At 39.8% G+C, this 22,391-nt stretch overlaps 1 long non-coding RNA gene across 1 annotated transcript in view; it reads right to left on the reverse strand.

Moving 5' to 3' along the window:
* The window catches only part of LOC309662235, a 94,688-nt gene extending 75,436 nt beyond the window's left edge, over positions 1 to 19,252 (reverse strand). Inside the window, exon 1 of the long non-coding RNA XR_014264609.1 lies at positions 12,415 to 19,252. This is a non-coding gene — a long non-coding RNA (uncharacterized lncRNA). The remainder of the gene's footprint in view (positions 1 to 12,414) is intronic.
* Between the last annotated feature and the right edge of the window lie 3,139 nt (positions 19,253 to 22,391).

Consider the following 22,391-nt stretch of genomic DNA (forward strand, 5'->3'; position numbering starts at 1 on the left):
TGGGCGATCACATGGTCTCAAGGATCTTTAGGGTAAGTGATGTGAATGCCTAGGGGAGATGGTTACCTAAGAAAATGTCAGCTCACTGCCTCCTACATTCAGGAATTTGTGAGAGAGTATTTTTCCTCCTTCTGTTGAAAGAGATCAGGTTCTCTGCCTTCTAATTTCCGTCCTTAGAATATTATGCCATCATAAATACCTGATTACATGTTGGCTTTTTTCTTTTTCTTTTTTTTTAAATAATATAACGAACATTTATTAACTGCTTACTGTGATTGCAGTAGAGGGTTTTAAATGTATTGCCTTATTTAATACAATTATCCATTGATATAGGTTGTATGTACTATTTGCATTTTTTTAAATTGAAGTATAGTTGATTTACAATGTTGTGTTAGTTTCTCGTGTACAGAAAAGTGATTCAGTTGTATATATATCTACATAGATATATTCTTTTTCATATTCTTTTCCATTATGGTTTGTTACAGGATAATGAATATAGCTCCCTGTGCTCTACAGTAGGACCTTTTTGTTTATCTATTTTATACATAGTAGTGTGTATCTGTTAAGTCCAAACTCCTAATTTATCTCTCCCCACCTTTCCCCTTTGGTAACTGTAAGTTTGTTTTCTATGTCTGTGAGTCTATTTCTGTTTTATAAATAAGTTCATTTGTATCATATTTTAGATTCCACATATAAGTGATATCATGTGCTATTTGTCTTTGTCTGACTTACTTCACTTAGTATGATAATCTCTAGGTCCATCCATGTTGCTGCAAATGGCGTTATTTCATTCTTTTTTTTATGGCTGAGTAGTATTCCATTGTATATATGTACCACATCTTCTTTATCCATTCATCTGTTAGTGGACATTTAGGTTGCTTCCATGTCTTGGCTATTGTAAGTAGTGCTTACAATAGGGGTGCATATATCTTTTTGAATTAGAGTTTTATCCAGATATATGCCCAGGAGTGGGATTGTAGGATCATATGGCAACTCTCTTTTTAGTTTTTTAAGGAACCTCCATTCTCTTTTCCATAGTGGCTGCACCAATTTACATTCCCGCCAACAATATAGGAGGGTTCCTTTTTCTCCACACCTTCTCCAACATTTATTATTTGTAGACTTTTTTTTTAAAATAAATTTATTCATTTATTTATTTGTTTGTTTTTGGCTGCGTTGGGTCTCCATTGCTGTGCGCGGGCTTTCCCTAGTTGCGGCAAGCGGGGGCTACTCTTCATTGCAGTGCACAGGCTTCTCACTGCGGTGGCTTCTCTTGTTACGGAGCACGGGCTCTGGGCACATGGGCTCAGTAGTTGTGGCTCGCGGGCTCTAGAGCTCAGGCTCAGTAGTTGTGGCACACGCACCGAGTTGCTCCGTGGCATGTGGGATCTTCCCGGACCAGGGATCGAACCCGTGTCCCCTGCATTGGCAGGCAGATTCTTAACCACTGTGCCACCAGGGAAGTCCCTATTTGTAGACTTTTTAATGATCACCATTCTGATTGATATGAGGTGATACCTCATTGTAGTTTCGATTTGCATTTCTCTGATAATTAGCAAAGTTGAGCATGTTTTCATGTGCCTATTGGCCAACTGTATATCTTCTTTGGAGAAGTGTCTATTTAGGTCTCTTGCTTATTTTTTGATTGGGAGGTTTTGCTGTTGTTATTATTGAGTTTTATGAGCTGTTTGTATATTTGTAAATTAAGCCTTTGTCAGTTGCTTGGCTTTTTTCTAATATGGGTCAGTATTCTAAAAACAGTGTTAGGAGGTAACAGATACTGACAATTTTATCTTTATTTCAAATATTCTGCCCTTTTGATATAGTATTTTAAGACTTGGGTGAAGCAAATAATTAGCAGGAATTCATTCAGCCGTGAGGTTTTCTATGCAGGCTCAGCCCCCTCTTTATCTATTTTCTTAAACCACAGACTTTTCCTCTCTGGTCATACTTTTTCCACTCTTGTTTCCTCCCTAGTCACACATTTTGGAAAGTACTGAGATTGTTCCAGATATTCTGTGTAAGTTATTATCTCTCTTTTGTAGATGAGAAAACTGAGGCTCAGAATGGTGAAAAACTTGTTAAGATCACCTCACTAGTAAAGTGCAGAGCTGGGGTTCAGATTGGGCAACCTTGGCCCCAAAGTCTAGTATCTTTCCACTAAGTGATCTTTCAGCACCCAGCCTGTGTTTTATCCAGACCTTGAGCTTTCCTTTATTCTTGTCCTCTTTATTCCCAACTCCAAAACTTCCAGCATTTTCGAGCACAATCCTGAAGAAGGTTCCCTGTTCTGCACACACTGTTCACATCTCCTTCTCAAGCCTGATGTATGGGAGTCCCCATCCTGGACACAGGCCAGGGTCCCACGGATGGGAAGGACGAACTCAAACACCCATGAGAAAATTCCTGCCATGGGAAGCCATGAGAACTCTGGCCCCACTCACTAGAGCCAGTGGACCCCAAACGTCGGTGTGCACAGAAATACTGAGGAAGGAACATGCTAAAGATATATATGCCAGCCCCTCCTGAGAAATGCAGACGCAGGAGATCTGTTCCAGGGCACAGAGTGAGGTAGTTATGGGCTCACATTCTACTACAAGGCTTTGATTTTAGTCCTGGCCTCACCACTTACTAGCTCTGCCACTTTGGACTGACTGCCTAGCTTCTCTGTGCCTCAGTTTCCTCATCTGTAAATGGAGATAACACCAGCATGCAATTCAGTTTTGTTGTGAGAATGAACCACAATAATAATACCTGAAAAGTGTCTAGCGTGGTACCCGGTACATAGTAAGTGCTTAATAAAAGTTAACTGTTCTTGTTGATATTAAATTTTGTGAATTTTTTCTTAGGCCAAAACAAAGATCTCACTCGGACTGTTTGCCCCCAAGACTAGTAGAGGAGCTGGAGTTCTGAGCTTGCCCTCCCTGCCCCTGACACCCACACACATTCTGGAGCCCCACAGGCAGTTATTTTTCAGTTCAGTTCTGTCTGGAACGCTCCCTAATAAGACGCTCTCCCTGAGAGCTGCCTGGGTGGAGAACCCCAAAGTCAAGGCAGAGACTACCCCGAACTTTCCAGCATAAATGATTCGAGGACTCACAACTTGTGAAGAACCCAGAGCCACTTTCCTTATTCGCAAGCACTGCTCCATTCACCACCATTTCTTTCTTTTCTAAGCCCAATTCAGAAATTCTTTATTTTGTCCCTACTATGTGCTGGGCACTGAGCTAAGTGCATAAGCACCAGTGGATGCAACAGACAGTATCCAGTGAATTATAATCTAGTGGAGGGATGGAAAGTAACCAGTACACCAACAAAAACACTATAATTGGAAATTGTGGTGAATTCTATGATGGATGAAACCAGTGGCCAGAGTATAATGGGGAATCTAATTAGAAAGGGAATAAAGGGAGAGAACGTCTGATGAAGAGACCTTTAACCTGAGGGCTGAAAGGGGACCAGCCAGGTAAAGGGGATGGGAGAGGACAGGTGAGTGCTTGGAGGAGCTGAAGGAGGGCAGGTGGGGCTGGAGCACAATGGAGAGCAGAGCAGTTGAAGAAGACCTTGGTCCCAGGTGAAGTAGGCCTCGAGGGCTCTGATAGAGCTAGAATTTTATTTGTAAAAAATCTCTTTCTTTTATCTTTCTAAACAAAATGGCACCCTAATCTCATGAGTTCCTATGATTAACAAATTCATGAACAGAATGCTCGTTCCCCACTCCTCTCTCCTCTCTCTGAATCCTTCTTTAAATGGTGTCACCTATCTCAACCCTTGGCTATGGGGGTATTTGCTCACCTGAGCTCCCCTAGACAGCACAGGAAATCATTTTTCTTGGAATGTGGTGATTGGGAGTGATCCACATTTTTCACTGCTCCTAATTAGTAATCATTGAGCATTTGCCTAGATAGTTCTCTTGCATTAAACCTACACTTCCAGGCAAAAGGGGAGTGTGAATATTAGCTCAGAGTTTGACTTCTGGTAAAATGAAGTTCCCAGAGCAATAAATAACTTTTCTGTTCCTGCTGGATTTAAAGACTAGATTCTAACAGTCTTATGAGAGTTAGATGTTAGTACAGCTTTCAAGGAAAACCAGAAGAGTGAGCTAATTTCAAGCCAAGACATGGCAGTAGAGACCCCCTGTGTTCATTTTGAGTAATAGCTACCAGCATGAACCTGTTTTTCTCCTGACTTTTAAGAAAATTAGAGGAGGGAGGGATAAATCAGGAACTTGGGATGAACACACTCACACTACTATATATAAGGAAGATGACCGAAGGGGACCTACTGTATAGCACAGGGAACTCTACCCAATATTCCATGATAAACTATATGAGAAAAGAATCTAAAAAAGAATGAATATATGTATATGTATAACTGAATCACTTTGCTGTACAACTGAAACTAACGCAACATAAATAAAATTAAATTTTAAAAAAAAGTGAATGGATTCCAATTACATGCCTTACAGACAGTAAGAATGTAATCAATGTTTGCTAAATTGAAATGAATTGAATTGAATACTTGGATAATAAAAAAAACACAAAAAAATAAAAAACAAAGAGATTTCTCCCTAAATTGTATTAATAAAAATAAGTGACATTTCACATAAAAAAAGAGAAAATTAGAGGAGTTAAGTGGAAAAATGTCCTTTATGCACCAGGGCCATTCTTAGAAACTTTATTTTTTCTATAATTAGTTGCCACCTTTCCAAATAAACAAGTCAGCTCAGATTCAGTGGTACTAAGAAGTAGGGCCAGTAATGAACTCTCCTTCAGCCATACTGAGCCTTAAGTGTTACCATCTGTGAAAATATAAGTTTGGTCCATGTACTGCGCAGCGGCCGTTTCAACTCTAAACTCCCACACATACATATTGTATGTGATGAGGACTGGAGATGTGGATTCTAGTCTTGCCTTTGCCTTGGGATGGTCAAGTCACTGAGCCTCACCAGGTCTCAGGGTCATAGAGGAGCTGGGGGATTGCATCAGTGCTCTCCTAGGCACTTCTCAGCTACTTTAAACTTGTAACCTTCAAAAGTTCCACGCAACTTCCCAGGCTTAAAAGAGTCACCATTGCAACTTGTCCAAATCTATGGCATTCCCCAGGCTTGGCTCTCAGACTGGGCGGCTCCCATTACACTGTGGTCTCTGTCCCCAAATGAGAGGACATGATTACAAAAGGCCAGTCAGGAACCAGAGAAGAAAGACTCAGACGTGAAACCCTGGGATGCAACTTGGGCTTTTCAAACACCCCGTCATCAAGCAGGGCTGGGAACTGGGTCTGGGATCTGCCCGACACTGTCTTCGCCTTGATGACAATACCCAGCCTCCACCTGTTGGGCATGAGGGCCCTCTAAGTGCCTAGCAGGCCTCTGAGATGCATTATTATTCTTTGAATTTCTAATCTTCTTGCCCACTCTGGTGCATCAAAAAAGTTCAAATTTATATCTATAGAATGGAATACTACTCAGCAATATAATAAGTAAACGAAAGGTTCACTCAGCAGCATAGGTGAATCTCCAAGTCATTATGCTGAGTAAAGGAAGACATACAGAAAACAGTACACATGGTACAATTCCATTCATATAAAATTCTAGAAAATGAAAACTAATGTATAGTGATGACAGAAAGCAGATCAGTGTTTGGAGACGGAGATGCAAGGGGGATGGATAACAAAGGGACATGAGGAAGATTTGAGGGTGAGGGCAAGATCCATTACCTCGCTTGTGGTGATAGTTTCATGGGTGTGTACACATGTCCAAACTCCCCAAAGTGTACACTTCAAAGATGGGCAATTTATTGTATGCCAGTCGTACATCAATTAAGTTGTAAAAAAATATATATGCATTTATTATATAATTTAAAAGCTATTGAAAAATATAATAAAAAAACAAAAAAAGTTCAAGTTTACTGAGCATTGAATATGCGGCAGGCAGTGTGCAAAACACCTTGTATGTATTAACTAATTTAATCTTCACTACAAGACTGTCTGCAGGTAATTACTCTCCCCACCTTATAGATAAAGAAATCTTAAGCCAGAGGTTAAATAACTGGTCTGAGACCACACAACTCCTAAGGGAACTTGCAGTCCAGGCATTCGACTCCACAGCCCATGGTCATGGCCACCCCTCCCCCCAACCGAACCCTAACAGCTTTGCAGAGTGGGTGCTCAATGAATACATGTTGAATGAATCAATTTTTTAATTTATAACTCCAAATGCTCTATATTTATTTATTTAAATATTTATTTATTTGGTTGCGCTGGGGGCAGGCGGGCTCATTAGTTGAATGAATCAATGCTGAATGAACGTTTGAATGAATCAAAATGGAACTCACTTCAAGAGTCAAGATCCCGGGTTTCCCTGCTGGCGCAGTGGTTGAGAATCTGCCTGCCAATTCAGGGGACACGGGTTCGAGCCCTGGTCTGGGAAGATCCCACACGCCGCGGATCAACTGGGCCCGTGAGCCACAATTACTGAGCCTGCGCGTCTGGAGCCTGTGCTCTGCAACAAGAGAGGCCGCGATAGTGAGAGGCCCGCGCACCACGATGAAGAGTGGCCCCCGCTTGCCACAACTAGAGAAAGCCCTCGCACAGAAACGAAGACCCAACACAGCCATAAATAAATAAATTAAAAAAAAAAAAAAAAGATTCAACATCCCACTGAGGAGTGTTCCTGGACTCCAGATTCTCCTAGCCCCTTCCCTTCCTTTCTGGCCCCTAAGGGACTCTTGGCCAGCAGGTCTATTCTGGGCCCATGGAGGCTGTTTCCCCTCCATGAGTACAGAGCACTCTTGGTTACCCTTGGAGAGGCGGCCTCACTCAATATCGCTCAATCCTGCTCAATCAGATTTTATGGTTTTTTTTCTTTGATTGGTAGTCAGCACCCCTGGGGCTGGGTCAGGGAACACTTGCATGCACTGCCCAGTATTGGCATTTTGTTCTTTTTAGGCCATGAACCAGGAACTCAGGATGCAATCAGACCACACACCTCAATTCTCCAACCCAAAGTAGGTTTTGCCTCAAGGGGCATATCCCACGCACCGCTCTCCTCTTCTCCATCGACTTCCCCAAAACATGTTCAATCTCCACTTCATCGCCATCATTTCTAATGAAAGGGAGGGAGAGGAAAGAAACTAATATCTATTATGGATACTAAGCTAGCTACTTTAAACACCTTGTGCTTTACATACGCAGTATTATTGTACTCATTCTACAGGTAATGAAAGCAATGAGTGGCCCGGATGTTTGCATAACTTGCCAGTGTTAACATATCCAATGAGCAGCAGCCCTGGAATTCAATCCCAGATAAACCTGGGAGCAAAGTCCGCGCACTTTCTACCCCACGCTGTCTTGAAAGTGTTTATTGGCACTTCCTGTAGGCTTCCTCTAGGAAGTCAGAATCAACGCTTGGGCAGAAAAACCAGAATTTGAGGAGCATTTCTTCACCTGTAAAATAGGAATAAAAATAGTTCCTACCACAGAGGGTTTTTAAAAGGATTAAATCAAATAACCCAGATGAAGAATTTAGCACCGCATTTAGAAAAGAATAAGCACCACCACTCCTCCTCCTCCTCCACCTCCTCTGGACCTCAGGGAACCCACACTGGACCTCACACAGGAGAAACAGTAATGCCAGGCCATTTGGAAGATGAAGCAGCAGCATGGTGGTAAAAAATAAAAGGGGGGCGGGGGGGGGGAGTAAAGATGTAACTTTACATCCAGACGGGCTTGGCCTCAAATGAACACAATTTAAAATCATATGCTGGCAGCAAATATGTTTTGAATAGAGAAATTAGCTAAGCTCTAATTCAGATTTTTAAATGAACTGCCGAAAATCCAACAGAGAAAATGTACAAATGCAAAGAGAAAGCAACAAATAACAAGAACACAGCATACTGAAGATGTTATGTGCTGTAGGAATTGGGCCTGACCCCCGTGCTAAAATGTAAGCATTGGATTCAAGAACAAAATGCAATACAATACATATTCTGTGCCTTTATAAATTTTTTTAAAATTTATTTATTTATTCATTTTGGCTGCGCTGGGTCTTCGTTTCTGTGTGAGGGCTTTCTCCAGTTGCGGCGAGCGGGGGCCACTCTTCATTGCGGTGCGCAGGCCTCTCACTATCGCGGCCTCTCTTGTTGCAGAGCACAGGCTCCAGACGCGTAGGCTCAGTAGTTGTGGCTCACGGGCCCAGTTGCTCCGCGGCATGTGGGATCTTCCCAGACCAGGGCTCGAACCCGTGTCCCCTGCATTGGCAGGCAGATTCTCAACCACTGCGCCACCAGGGAAGCCCTCTGTGCCTTTTTTTTCAGCATGCAAGAGGCCATTCTTTGAAGGTGGACATTTTCAATTTTATTTTTATAAAAATATGGTAAATGGAAAGAAACAGGCTTATTAAAATTTAAGATTACAGTTAGGGACTTCCCTGGTGGTGCAGTGGTTAAGAATCCACCTGCCAATGCAGGGGACACGGGCTCTATCCCCGGTCCATGTGCCACAACTACTGAGCCTGCTCTCTAGAACCTGTGAGCCACAACTGCTGAAGCCCACTCCGCAACAACAGAAGCCATCACAATGAGAAACCCGCGCATCGCAACGAAGAGTAGCCCCAGCTCGCCGCAACTAGAGAAAGCCCATGCGCAGCAACGAAGATCCAACAGAGCCAAAAATAAATAAATAAATTTATAAGATTACAGTTAGAGGGAACCAATGTGGGAAAAGCTGTAAATTAAAGCTAAAGAGGTGAAACTACATGGACCTATGCATGTTTTAAAAATCTTTAGTATGCAGTAGCTTCTGCATAACTTCCTACTCACAGCTTTCTCTCTTTTCCCCAGGGAAACACTTTAATTAAGTTGTATATCTAGATCTGTATCTATATCTCTATCCCCTAGGGATTCTTCACCAACCAATCTAACTAGTCCTTCACTAACCATTTTCACGTCCTACTCAGTGCTCCCCTCTCAACACAACTAAGGAGTCATCTCCAATTAATTGAAGCTTCCCAGGAAGATGGACTTTTCCTTCTTATTAAACTCTGTGTATCGCCCAAAAGACCCTGGAATTTTAATTAAGGTCCAGATAGATTATAAATAGTCCCTGGACACCAAAATGTCAGCTAACCCTTTCTGTTTTATTCAATCATCGTGTAATATTATATCCAGCACTCAGAGATTCATGTGTTTTATTTATTGCTATATCCCTAGTGTTTCGCTTCAACTGGTGCCAGAAACTAAATATGTGAAGAGGATATTTGACTGAATGAAAAAATAAATAAATAAATACATGAATCAATATTTACCCTCTTTGAAACATTGGTTCTTCAATGCTCTACTTTTTAATTTGACTTTGTTGAAATCGCCAGTTGGCTGTAAGTGATAACCCAATATTCTTTCATTTCACCAGAGATATCTAGAAGAATATATTGGACATTTTTGTTGTCGTTGAATTAACTCTGAGCCCTGTGATGTCAGAAAAAAAAAAGGCAACTAGGTTTCAAGACTTAAAGCACACACACTTCCTTTTATGTTTCTTTGAATATTTGCTTTCTAGACACTAAGCGCAAACACTGAGGCAAATTCTGTAATGGTATTTTATTTTCTGAGCTGTAAATGCCCCTCCGGATCCTGCTGTGACTTGGGTTTGAGACTTAGGCAATAGGTGGAAATAAATCCAGCGCTCTGCATTTAATTAGAAGCTTTCACTGCATTCATTAGAATGCGGATAAATAGTTTAAATAGGGAGATTAAAGAGCATTTGAAATGATTATAGGAGTACAGAAACAACTTTGCTACTAGGGAGAATTTTCCTAAATGTGCAATTGCATTTTCAACACCATTAGGTACTTAATTGTGTACTATCCTTAATTAATACATTTTAACACATAAGCCATTAGATTGAAAAGCAAAAACTACCCTTGTCTACTGCCTTCTGGAAATCTGAAATCTGAAAACTATTTGGAGGTTCCTCCCTACCCTTTACCCAGTAAGTTTTGAATGGTTCAAATTCACATAAGTATAACCTGCTTAATATTTGTAAACAATGCTTAAAGTTTTTCTAAAGAATTTGTTAGGAATAAAATAGATAAACAACCACAAGGACCTACTATATGGCACAGGAAGCCATATTCAATATCTTGTAATAACCTATAATGGAAAAGAATCTGAAAAAGAATATGTAAATATATATGTGTATATATATAAATATACATATACATATATATAGATAGATAAAACCAAATCACTTTGCTGTACACCAGAAACTAACACAACATTGTAAATCAACTATATTTTAATAAAAAGTCATCTGTTTTGAAAAATAAACTTCATATAATATTCAAAAATAAATAAATAGAAACAAAACGAATTTCTAAGGAGCCATGTGAAAGAAATATATATCACAGTCCCAGACACCAGCTACAAATTTAACTTTGTTGTATAATTAGGACTTTGACATTTGTTACCATAATTAAATATGAAGGTTTGAGAAAACACTATATTAAAATGTACATTTCTTAATTTTCATTTTTCTGCTTTTACAAGTTGTGGTTGAAATGTGGCAGAAAAAAATCTTCAAGTAATTCATTGTAACTATATCACTGATGTCCAGGTTTTATGAAGACTAACAGGGTTTTTTTTGGTGCGGGGAGAGGGAAACACAAAATTGTTTAAAAACCCTCAGTACCCAACCAATAAAATAATTCATTCAAGAAGCAGGATATAAAAAAAAAAAATGGTTCTGAAGAACCTAGGGGCAGGACAGGAATAAAGACACAGATGTAGAGAATGGACTTGAGGATACGGGGAGGGGAAGGGTAAGCTGGGATAAAGGGAGAGAGTGGCATGGACATATATACACTCCCAAACGTAAAATAGCTAGTGGGAAGCAGCCACATAGCACAGGGACATCAGCTCGGTGCTTTGTGTCCACCTAGGGGGGTGGGATAGGGAGGGTGGGATGGAGACGCAAGAGGGAGGGGATATGGGGATATATGTATACATATAGCTGATTCATTTTGTTATACAGCAGAAACTGACACAACATTGTAAAGCAATTTTACTCCAATAAAGATATTTAAAAAAGAAAGAAGCAGGATATAATTTCAAAAGACAAAAACAAATCAATAACCTTCATAATCACAATTACCAGTTAGAGGATATAATAGCTGAGAAACCTGCATTTACCCTAACAACAAAAATGAAAGAAAAAAAAAACCACTTGGGAATAAATTTAACACAAAATGTGCAAAACCTTAGAGGAGACCAAAATTTTCCTGAAAGACACAAAGTAGATTTGAACAAAAGGAACACATTCTCTTTTGCACAAGATGACTCAACATTATAAAGATGTCAGTTCTCCCTAACTTAATTCATAAATAACTTATCCCAATAAAAGTACCAAGGCATTGTTTACAGAGCTAGACAAGTAGAAATAAAGTTTATATGGAAAAATAAACATTCAAGAACAATCAGGAAACATTTTAAAAGAGCTACAAAATAGACTAGCCCTACTAGACACTAACACATACTACGAAGCCTTTAGAACTAAAGCAGTACAGCACTTTGTGACAGGAGCAAATAGACCAGTGGAATGGCTTATAAAGTCGAGAGACAGACCCAAGTCTATTCGGAACTTTATGACAAAGCTTATCTCGAACCACTGACACAAAGATGGATTTTTAATAAATGGTACTGGTATACTGATTTACCATTTGGAAAAAAATAAAGTCAGGTCTAAATGTCACGCCACATGAGAGTAAACTCCACAGGAATCAGGAATCTAACTGTAAAAAAGAAAGAAAGGGAGGAAGAGATAGAAAGAGAGAGAGAAAGAGGGAGGAGGGAGGAAGGAAGGAAGGGTAAGAGAGAGAGCAAGAGATAAAGGAAGAATGAAAGAGAAAGGAAATCACACAGGACTAAAGAAAACATATAAATTCCTCTTTAACCTGTGTATATGGAAGAGTTTTTCTAACAAGAGACAAAATCAATTAAAGATTGATAACTTTGGCTACATAAAATTTTTAAAAAAATTTTTATGGCAGGAAAAAAACACCATAAGTCAAAAAACACATGAAAAACTGTGGAGGGACTTCCCTGGGAGTCCTGTGGCTGGGTTAAGACTCCACACTTCCACTGCAGGGGCCACAGGTTCAATCCCTAGTTGGGGAACTAAGATCCAGCATGCCACATGCAGGATCAAACAAGACAAAAAAAGAAAAACTGGGGAAACATTTCTTGCAACATAGCCACAGATAAAGGGCTACTTCCCTAACATAGAAAGAACTTCTCAGAATTGAGAACAAAATGATCAAAATACCTGACTGAAAAATCTCTCTCTCTCTGTCTCTCTGTCTCTCTGTCTCTGTCTCTCTCTCTCTCTCTCACACACACACACACACACACTCACACATACACAAGTTGTTTTTGTTTGCTTTTTGTTTTTTACTGAGGTATAATTGACATCACACAATGTTTTAAATGACCATTAAATATATGTAAAGATGTTCAACTTGAGAAACGCAAATTAAAACCAGAGATTCCTCAACTTTTTGGTTAAGGATCGATCATTAAACAGTATGACAAAAAACTCTGTTGGCAGGCTGTGGGGAACAGGTTCTCTCATCCATTGCTGTGGGAATGCAAACCGGTTCAACCCTTATGCAGGGTAACTTGGCAACATCTAACAAAACTATATATGTGTTTACCTTTTGATCCAGAAATTCCACTTCTAAGAACACACTTGAAGATACACCTCCAACAATACAAAAATACAGTGCACAAAATAAATCTCTGTGACATTATTGGTAATTTCAAAATATTGGAAACCACATGTAATCCATGCATAGGAGGCATCTAAATAAACTATGGTACAGCTATACTCTGCAGCAGCACAAATGAATGAGAACTTCCGTGAACTGATGTGGGTGGTTCCCAGGATATATTGTTAAATGAAGAAAGCAAAGTACAAGAGTATGTATAGTACGCTACCTTCATACAACAAAAAAGAGCAAACAAAACACACGTGCATCTGCCTCTTGTGCAAAGGGAGCCTAAACCAGGCACTGTCCGATTATTTACCCAGAGATAGTGGGTGGGATGGGAGTGGAGAAGCTAGGAAGGGGCTAGGGGAATGTCACTTCTCTACGTATAGCTCTGGGCACAGTTCTAACATTTGGATCCAGGTTAATGTTTCACATCTGTATTAGTCAGGGTTTCCTAGAGAAACAGAACCAATAGGATGTTTATATGTAGATGACCCCCAACCTATGATGGTTCGACTTATGATTTTTCAACCTTACCATGTTGTGAAAGTGATACGCATTCAGTAGAAACCATACTTCGAAATTTGAATTTCACTCTTTTCCAGGGCTAGCGATACTCAGTTCCATATTCTCTTGTGATGCTGGACGGTGGCAGTGAGATGCAACTCCCAGTCAGGCGATCATGAGAGTGAACAACTCATACATTTAAAAATATTCTGAATCCAACAACCATTCTGTTTTTCATTGTCAGTACAGTATTCAATAAATTACAGGAGATATTCAACACTTTATTATAAAATAGGCTTTGTGTTAGATGATTTTGCCCAACTGTAGGCTAATGTAAGTGATATGAGCACGTTTAAGGTAGGCTAGGCTAAGCTATGATGTTTGGTAGGTTAGGTGTATCAAATGCATTTTTGACTTAAGATATTCTTAACTTAAGATGGGTTTATTGGGTTGTAACCCCGTTAAGAGTCGAGGGAGATCTATATAGAGAGAGACATTTATTTTAATAAATTGGCCCATGCAATTATGGAGGCTGACAAGTCCAAAACCTGCAGGGTATAGTTTTTGGACAACATCCCCTCTGGTTAAAGATAAAGAACTGTTAAATACTGGATCAGAATTTAGGAAACAAATTCTTCCTCTTCTCTCTCCTCCCCCCAACTCATCCTCCTTCTTTCCCTTCTTCTTTGGAGATATAGATTAGGAATTCTAAAACTATTTCCTGTATGTTCTAGGATTCAGCAAGTAAGTAAATATATTATGGGTCATGGGAGACAGGTTTCTCACTGTTGTAGAAGGGAGTCATAAATGCAGAAAGAGTGGGTGGTAGAATGAACCCTGTAGTGATGGCTTGAAGTTGGAATTATCATTACGAATGCATGATAGGGAATTCCCTGGCGGACCAGTGATTAGGACTCCATCCTTCCACTGCAGGGAGCACAGGTTCGATCCCTGATTGGGGACCTAAGATCCCACATGCTGTGTGGCATGGCCAAAAAAAAAAAGAAAAGACAAGAAAAAGAATGCACAATAGAGGTACAGAATAGATATAGGTGTGTGTAGATATATATGTATATGTATATGTGTGTGTGTGTGTGGAGACATATATCTATTTCCTAAACTCTCCTTTGAAAAGGCCTAAAATCGGTAATACCCCAGAAGCAATGAGCCCACCTAAAACCCAGATCTTGCTTCTATATACCATGAAATAAAACAAACTTTGAAGAAATGACAGGTACCAGGGCTGACAAACGGAAAGTATAAGAAAAGCCTGGAATGTCTTCTTGTGCCAGAAAGTAAGCAAAGAATGATAGTGACATGTTAAGAGGACACAAGAGCCAGCTTGCAAGGACTCCCACAGGAAAAATCTAAACTAATTCAAGCAATAAAATAATAATAAAAAAGGATTATAACCTATTGGATAAAATAAGAATTCACTAGTTTACATGGATTGATTTATAAACAAACAAGAAAACAGATGAAGGGAAAGGCAAAGCTTTTTTTTAAAATTTAATTTAATTTATTTATTTTGTATACAGCAGGTTCTTACTAGTTATCTATTTTATACACATCAGTGTATACATGTCAACCCCAGTCTCCCAATTCATCCCACCACCACCCCCACCACCCACTGCCACTTACCCCCTTGTTGTCCATACGTTTGTTCTCTACATCTGTGTCTATTTCTGCCTTGCAAACAGGTTCATCTGTACCATTTTTCTAGATTCCACATATATGCGTTAATATACATTTGTTTTTCTCTTTCTGACATACTTCACTCCGTATGACAGCCTCTAGGTCCATCCACATCTCTACAAATGTGGATTTCATTCCTTCTTACGGCTGAGTAATACTCCATTGTATAGATGTACCACATCTTCTTCATCCATTAGTCTGTCGATGGGCATTTAGGTTGCTTCCATGACCTGGCTATTGTAAATAGTGCTGCAATGAACATTGGGGTGCATGTGTCTTTTTGAATTATGGTTTTCTCTGGGTAGATGCCCAGTAGTGGGATTGCTGGGTCAAGGCAAAGCTTTTCTTACTAGAAAGCAACTAATAAATGTAGAATAAATGCTGGAATTAAAAAAACCATCAAGCAGTCTTGGTGAGTACCAAGAAAATCATCAAGCAAGAATCACCAATGGACGCTGAAACTAGTGGGTGAAAATTTGAAGAGTAATAGGGTGTTCATAGAGTCTCAAAGTATTCATTACATGTGTTACTGAACCAGGTTGGTTTGCCCAAAGCACCCCAAGCCAAACACTGAGATGCCAAGGGTTGTAGCAGAGAAGGGGTTTCTTCACAAGGCAGCCAAGTGAGGAGATGGGAGAACAATTCTCAAATCGGCCTCCCTGAGGGCGAGGGGCTTGGGATATTTATGGGTAGAGTATAGGGTGGTCAGAGGTGCAGGGGAAGGTGATTTGAGGCAGGAAAAAGGTGAGGTAATTGCTGCTCTGCACAGACATGTCTGAGTTACGTGCTCTTCATGGGATGCATGTTCAGAAAATGGTGGCATTAGCTTGATCTGAGGCTGGAGATTTTGACCCTCTGACGTCAAAAGGTCAGACTGGACAGCTGCCCAGGCCCAGTTTGAGGGTTGGTGGTCCCAACCAGTCTTAGCCAGCTGCAACTGTCACGACAGCAACCCATAGGTCAGAGGTATTATCCAAGGGGGGGGGGTGGAGTTAGGGAGTCTTGCGATATATTACCAAGACTGTGTGAAACTTGGAGGGTATACAACTTGCACAAATAATTAAAGCGAGCTTAGTCAGTGAAGGCAGTTTACAGGACATTATTTATTAAGAGAATTATAGTTTAAGGGATCTAACCGATGACTGCCTTCAGTTTCACATGTAGTAAAATATTAACATTTGGAGAATTTGGGAGGGCGCATGGGAATTCTTGCAACTTTTTGTAAGTCTGAAGTTGTGTCAAAATAAAAAGTTAAGAAAAAAGCAGTTGACAGCATTCCCAATTATTGATCATTGAGGACCAAGATAAATCCAACAGTCTTATGCATGTCCCAGATGATTGGAGTTTTTTAAAATAATGTTTAAACGCTGACAAATACACCAAGACCATTTGTCTTTTAAAAAAATTTTTTATTGAAATATAGTTGATTTGCAATGTTGTGTTAGTTTCAGGAGTAAGGCAAAGTGAATCCTTTTTAGACTCTTTTCCATTATAGGTTATTACAAGATATTGAACTTGGAACTAGGAGCTACTGTATAGTTCCCTGTGTTATACAGTAGGTCGTTGTTGGCCATTTGTTTTGAAGGACTTATTTCTGTAATATATTTTCTATTTTTTAAAAAGATGATTATTGTAAAGACAAAAGGCCATTGAAATCTTTTTTACCTGGGGTGAAAGTCACTGTGAAATCATTGAAAACTAGAATTTAGTTGCTCTTTTCTCTAGTAATCAATTAGCAATACTGTGTCAAAGTAAAGAAAGCTGGGTGTTTTGTGGGGGTGGCCGTGGCCAGTGGGAAGGAAGGAAGGAAGCTTTCATATCTTGAGAGAGGTGGTGGTTATGCTTTAGCTTTTAATTCATGAAATTAAAATGGAAGCTTTAAACATTTTAGATTAAAATTACATTATGAGTAAAATGATGTCATAATAGTTTTAAGTCTTGGAGCTAAACTGGAAACCTAATTAAAATCAACATATATATCACTCATAATTATGACTATTAAATAATGTGAATTAATTTCAAAATCAAAATAGAAATTAAAAGTGGAAAAATGCATCAAACATACTCTGTAGAAATAATAATTCAAAATCTTCTTTTCAAAATTTAATTCTAATGAAAATTGATCCTGTTTTAACTGGGTCTCTTGTAGAGTCTGATAGAAACTTTAACCTTGACTAATTTGGGGGACTATAACAAAGAAACAGAAGGAATTTGAGTATGACAACGTTTATATTTTATGAGAACTTGCAAGAGTGTTGGTATTAATCTAAAATTTGCCTCCCTGAGTAATATAAAGCCTGTCTGTTTATAGACAGAGAGGTGTTTATTTTAATTTACTAAGGCTTAATAAGCTGAATTTTGAATCTGCATAACATATCCTGAGCACACGTCCTATGTGCCAGGAACCATTCTAAACACTTCTACATGGATTAATTGATGTGGCCATAACAACCTCCCAATGATGAAGGCACCACCACAACCTTCTCTTTAGAGATAAGGAAACTAAGGCGCAGAGAGGTTAATTAACTTACCCAAGATCACACAGCCAGTAAGTGATAGCTGGGATTCAAGCCCAGGCATGAAGTCATCAGGGGATGCACTCCTACCCATTATCCCACACTGCCTCCCCTTCCCAAACAAAGTTAGTTGCTTGTAAAAGAAAGGGCTATCACCATTAACAACAAAAACTAAATTTTTTGAATTTATCAACTGTATTTATCATCAGTCCCAAAGAGGTTATTCTGTGCATTCTTTGAAATAAACTATGTGAATTTCCTACTCCTGGGACTTGAAATATGAAACACTGTGATCCGCTTAACCCTTGGGCATGGTGCCCCAGAGTTCACTGAGATTGACCAATGTTTCCTGACATGTATAAAGTGTTTAAATTAAAACTTGCGGAACTTGAACTAATGAAGAGAAGACACTAGGCAACTTTTTAGATAAATGAAAGGCCAGCGAAGGGAGAACAATAACCATTTATTTTCACCAAAAGCAAAAAAACAAAAAAACTTCCGTTTCAGCAAGAATGCTGAAGAATGCTGGGCTGGGCTGTTAAGAATGTCCTCACATTCTTTGTAAATCACACAGACAGGTGGTTTCGCAGAGTCCATATGGGAACGTGTATGGATTAGAGAGTCCCTGGGTATTTGTTTCAATCTAGATTAAAACGTGGAATAAGGGGCTTCCCTGGTGGCGCAGCGGTTGGGAATCCGCCTGCCAATGCAGAGGACACGGGTTCGTACCCTGGTCCGGGAGGATCCCACATGCCGCGGAGCGGCTGGGCCCGTGAGCCACAACTACTGAGCCTGCGCGTCTGGAGCCTGTGCTCCGCAACAAGAGAGGCCGCGATAATGAGAGGCCCGGGCACCGCGATGAAGAGTGGCCCCCGCTTGCCACAACTAGAGAAAGCCCTCGCACAGAAACGAAGACCCAACACAGCCAAAAATAAATAAATAAATTTATAAAAACAAACAAACAAACAAAAAACTTGAAATGAGAAGCAATAGTTCTTAGAAATGGAAGACTCCAGGGACAAAACTCTTTGTTCAATATCTCCTGACTCGACTCCAAATCTCTATTTTGGTTGAGTGTTCCCTTCACTAACTCATTCTCATGACAGAGATTTCCTGAGCACCTGCCATGTGCCAGGCACGGTCCCAGGTGCTGTGACCAGGGCTGCGTTATGACTTCTGTGGGCCCCGGGCCACTCTTGCCATCATGGCCCCCTGTCCCCATAAAAATATCTTAAATAGTGTATTTTATGACTATGTTGGTATAAAGACAAATATAATCCAGGCTAGACTCGTTATTATATATTCATTCTTCTTATCTTCATTTTTTCTTCTGATTTGAGAAGGAATTAAAATAAAAATGCTTTTGTGAGCCTGTAGGCATGATGCTTCCTAAACCTACTGGACAAGCAGGCTGTTTGTGACAAAGAGCTTATATTTTCATTGAGCTTATAGTCTAAGGCGAGAGAGAAATATTAGTCACGTTATTGACATTAGTAAATGAACGAAGAGGACAGCTTCAGATAATGGTAATTCCTAAGAAGATGAGGGTAACGTGACTCAGGTCAGGACTAGGGTGCAGCATGTGAGGCTCCCGGGGCATAACATTTAAGGAGTCAAAGCCACACAAGCTATTAATCCTGAGCTTGTAGGACCCTGAGGGTGAGGGTGATTCTGCACCATTTAATGGAACCAGAAAGCGAATGAAGGTGAACGAGCTTCCATTTAATTTCACTTATAATTAAAAGTAAGAAACCAAGATTTAAAAGCCCTGAGGCAAAAAAAAAAAAAAAAAAAAAAAAGCCCTGAGGCAGTCTGGAGCGGTTGTAGTTTTGCATGCACCCTGCATACCAGATCGCGTGCCACCATCTATCAATGATAAAGGTATCAGTGGACACTTCACCCTTTTAAAATGGTATATATAAAATTATTAACTACAATGGAAAAGAAAACAAATAAAATGGTATAACTGCAATGACTATTCCATGCTGGGATAATAAAATGTCTGCAGACCCCCTTCTCAAATGGACAAGCTAGGCATCTAACAAGGTATCCTGGACTAGTTCCCCACACCCACACCTCCCGAGGAGCTGAACAGTCCGGCAGGCATGACATTTATGCAGCAGTAATTCCCCTGCAAGCGCTGCCACCGTTCATCAATTCCCTCCTATTAAACATCTCCAAGGAATTCCCCGGCGGTCCAGTAGTTAGGACTCTGCACTTCCACTGCAGGGCGCACGGGTTCCATCCCTGCTCTGGGAACCAAGATCCCACATGCCGCCTGGCACGGTCCAAAAAAACCCAAACCAAACAAAAAACCATCTCCAAAGAATTCCCCGGCGGTCCAGTGGTTAGGACTCTGCACTTCCACTGCAGGGCGCACGGGTTCCATCCCTGCTCCGGGAGCTAAGATCCCACATGCCGCCTGGCACGGCCCAAAAAAACCCAAACCAAACAAAAAACAATCTCCAAATAACAGAAGTCTAGAAAGACGTAAAAATGTAGTTTATCAGGCATTCCTAATTCACAGATCATCTGGCACCATAGTGAATCCAGATGTCAAAAATAAAATGGTGCCAAAGTCAGCATAGCAAAGATACAGAAACTATAGGTAACTCATATACCTTCTCTTAGAAACCTTACATACTTAGATACCTATGATTAGCAATTATGTATTTATTATGAGAAAACTATAGGTAGGACCCAAAGCAACCTGGCTTCAACAGCCTTTGGCAGCAATGTGTTCAAGCGATATGAGACAATAAACAGTAAGGACAGAAGCCATTCAAGTTGAATAAATGGGTAAATGCAGTGGATTTGTAGGTATAAAGATACTGGAGGATCTATTGATTCAGGAGAGGGGAGATTTAGAAGGCAGTGACACTTTTTAATCAATAATTAATTTTGTCTTACACAACTGGACAGTTGAGTAACATATTATGAAAAACAAATAGTGAGAACAGTCAGCTCTACCCACCACCAGAGCCTCCCATCAAGCCTCTTAGATAGCCTCAACCACCAGAGGGCAGACAACAGAAGCAAGAAAAACTACAATCCTGCAGCCTGTGGACCAAAAACCACAGTTACAGAAAGATAGAGAAGATGAAAAGGCAGAGGGCTATATACCAGATGAAGGAACAAGAAAAAACACCAGAAAAACAACTAAATGAAGTGGAGATAGGCAACCTTCCAGAAAAAGAATTCAGAATAATGATAGTGAAGATGATCCAGGACCTCGGAATAAGAATGGAGGCAAAGATTGAGAAGATGCAAGAAATGATTAACAAAGGCCTAGAAGAATTAAAGAACAAACAAACAGAGATGACCAATACAATAACTGAAATGAAAACTACACTAGAAGGAATCAATAGCAGAATAACTGAGGCAGAAGAACGGATAAATGACCTGGAAGACAGAATGGTGGAATTCACTGCTGCGGAACAGACTAAAGAAAAAAGAATGAAAAGAAATGAAGACAGCCTAAGAGACCTCTGGGACAACATTAAACGCAACAACATTCGCATTATAGGGGTCCCAGAAGGAGAAGAGAGAGAGAAAGGACCAGAGAAAATATTTGAAGAGATTATAGTCGAAAACTTCCCTAACATGAGAAAGGAAATAGCCACCCAAGTCCAGGAAGCGCAGAGAGTCCCATACAGAATAAACCCAAGGAGAAACACACCGAGACACATAGTAATCAAAGTGGCAAAAATTAAAGACAAAGAAAAATTATTGAAAGCAGCAAGGGAAAAACGACAAATAACATACAAGGGAACTCCCATAAGGTTAACAGCTGATTTCTCAGCAGAAACTCTGCAAGCCAGAAGGGAGTGGCATGATATACTTAATGTGATGAAAGGGAAGAACCTACAACCAAGATTACTCTACCCGGCAAGGATCACATTTAGATTTGATGGAGAAATCAAAAGCTTTACAGACAAGCAAAAGCTAAGAGAATTCAGCACCACCAAACCAGCTCTACAACAAATGCTAAAGGAACTTCTCTAAGTGGGAAACACAAGAGAAGAAAAGGACCTACAAAAACAAACCCAAAACAATTAAGAAAATGGTCATAGGAACCTACATATCGATAATTACCTTAAACGTGAATGGATTAAACGCCCCAACCAAAAGACATAGACTGGCTGAATGGATACAAAAACAAGACCCATATATATGCTGTCTACAAGAGACCCACTTTAGACCTAGGGACACATACAGACTGAAAGTGAGGGGATGGAAAAAGATATTCCATGCAAATGGAAATCAAAAGAAAGCTGGAGTAGCTATACTCATATCAGATAAAATAGACTTTAAAATAAAGAATGTTACAAGAGACAAGGAAGGACACTACATAATGATCCAGGGATCAATCCAAGAAGAAGATATAACAATTATAAATATATATGCACCCAACAGAGGAGCACCTCAATACATAAGGCAACTGCTAACAGCTATAAAAGAGGAAATCGACAGTAACACAATAATAGTGGGGGACTTTAACACTTCACTTACACCAATGGACAGATCATCCAAAATGAAAATAAATAAGGAAACAGAAGCTTTAAATGACACAATAGACCAGATAGATTTAATTGATATATATAGGACATTCCATCCAAAAACAGCAGATTACACGTTCTTCTCAAGTGCGCACGGAACATTCTCCAGGATAGATCACATCTTGGGTCACAAATCAAGCCTCAGTAAATTTAAGAAAATTGAAATCATACCAAGCATCTTTTCTGACCACAACGCTATGAGATTAGAAATGAATTACAGGGAAAAAAACGTAAAAAAGACAAACACATGGAGGCTAAACAATACGTTACTAAATAACCAAGAGATCACTGAAGAAATCAAAGAGGAAATAAAAAAATACCTAGAGACAAATGACAATGAAAACACGACGA

This window comes from Balaenoptera physalus (genome assembly GCF_965194825.1).
Source record: "Balaenoptera physalus genome assembly, chromosome: 6".
Lineage (NCBI taxonomy): Eukaryota > Metazoa > Chordata > Mammalia > Artiodactyla > Balaenopteridae > Balaenoptera > Balaenoptera physalus.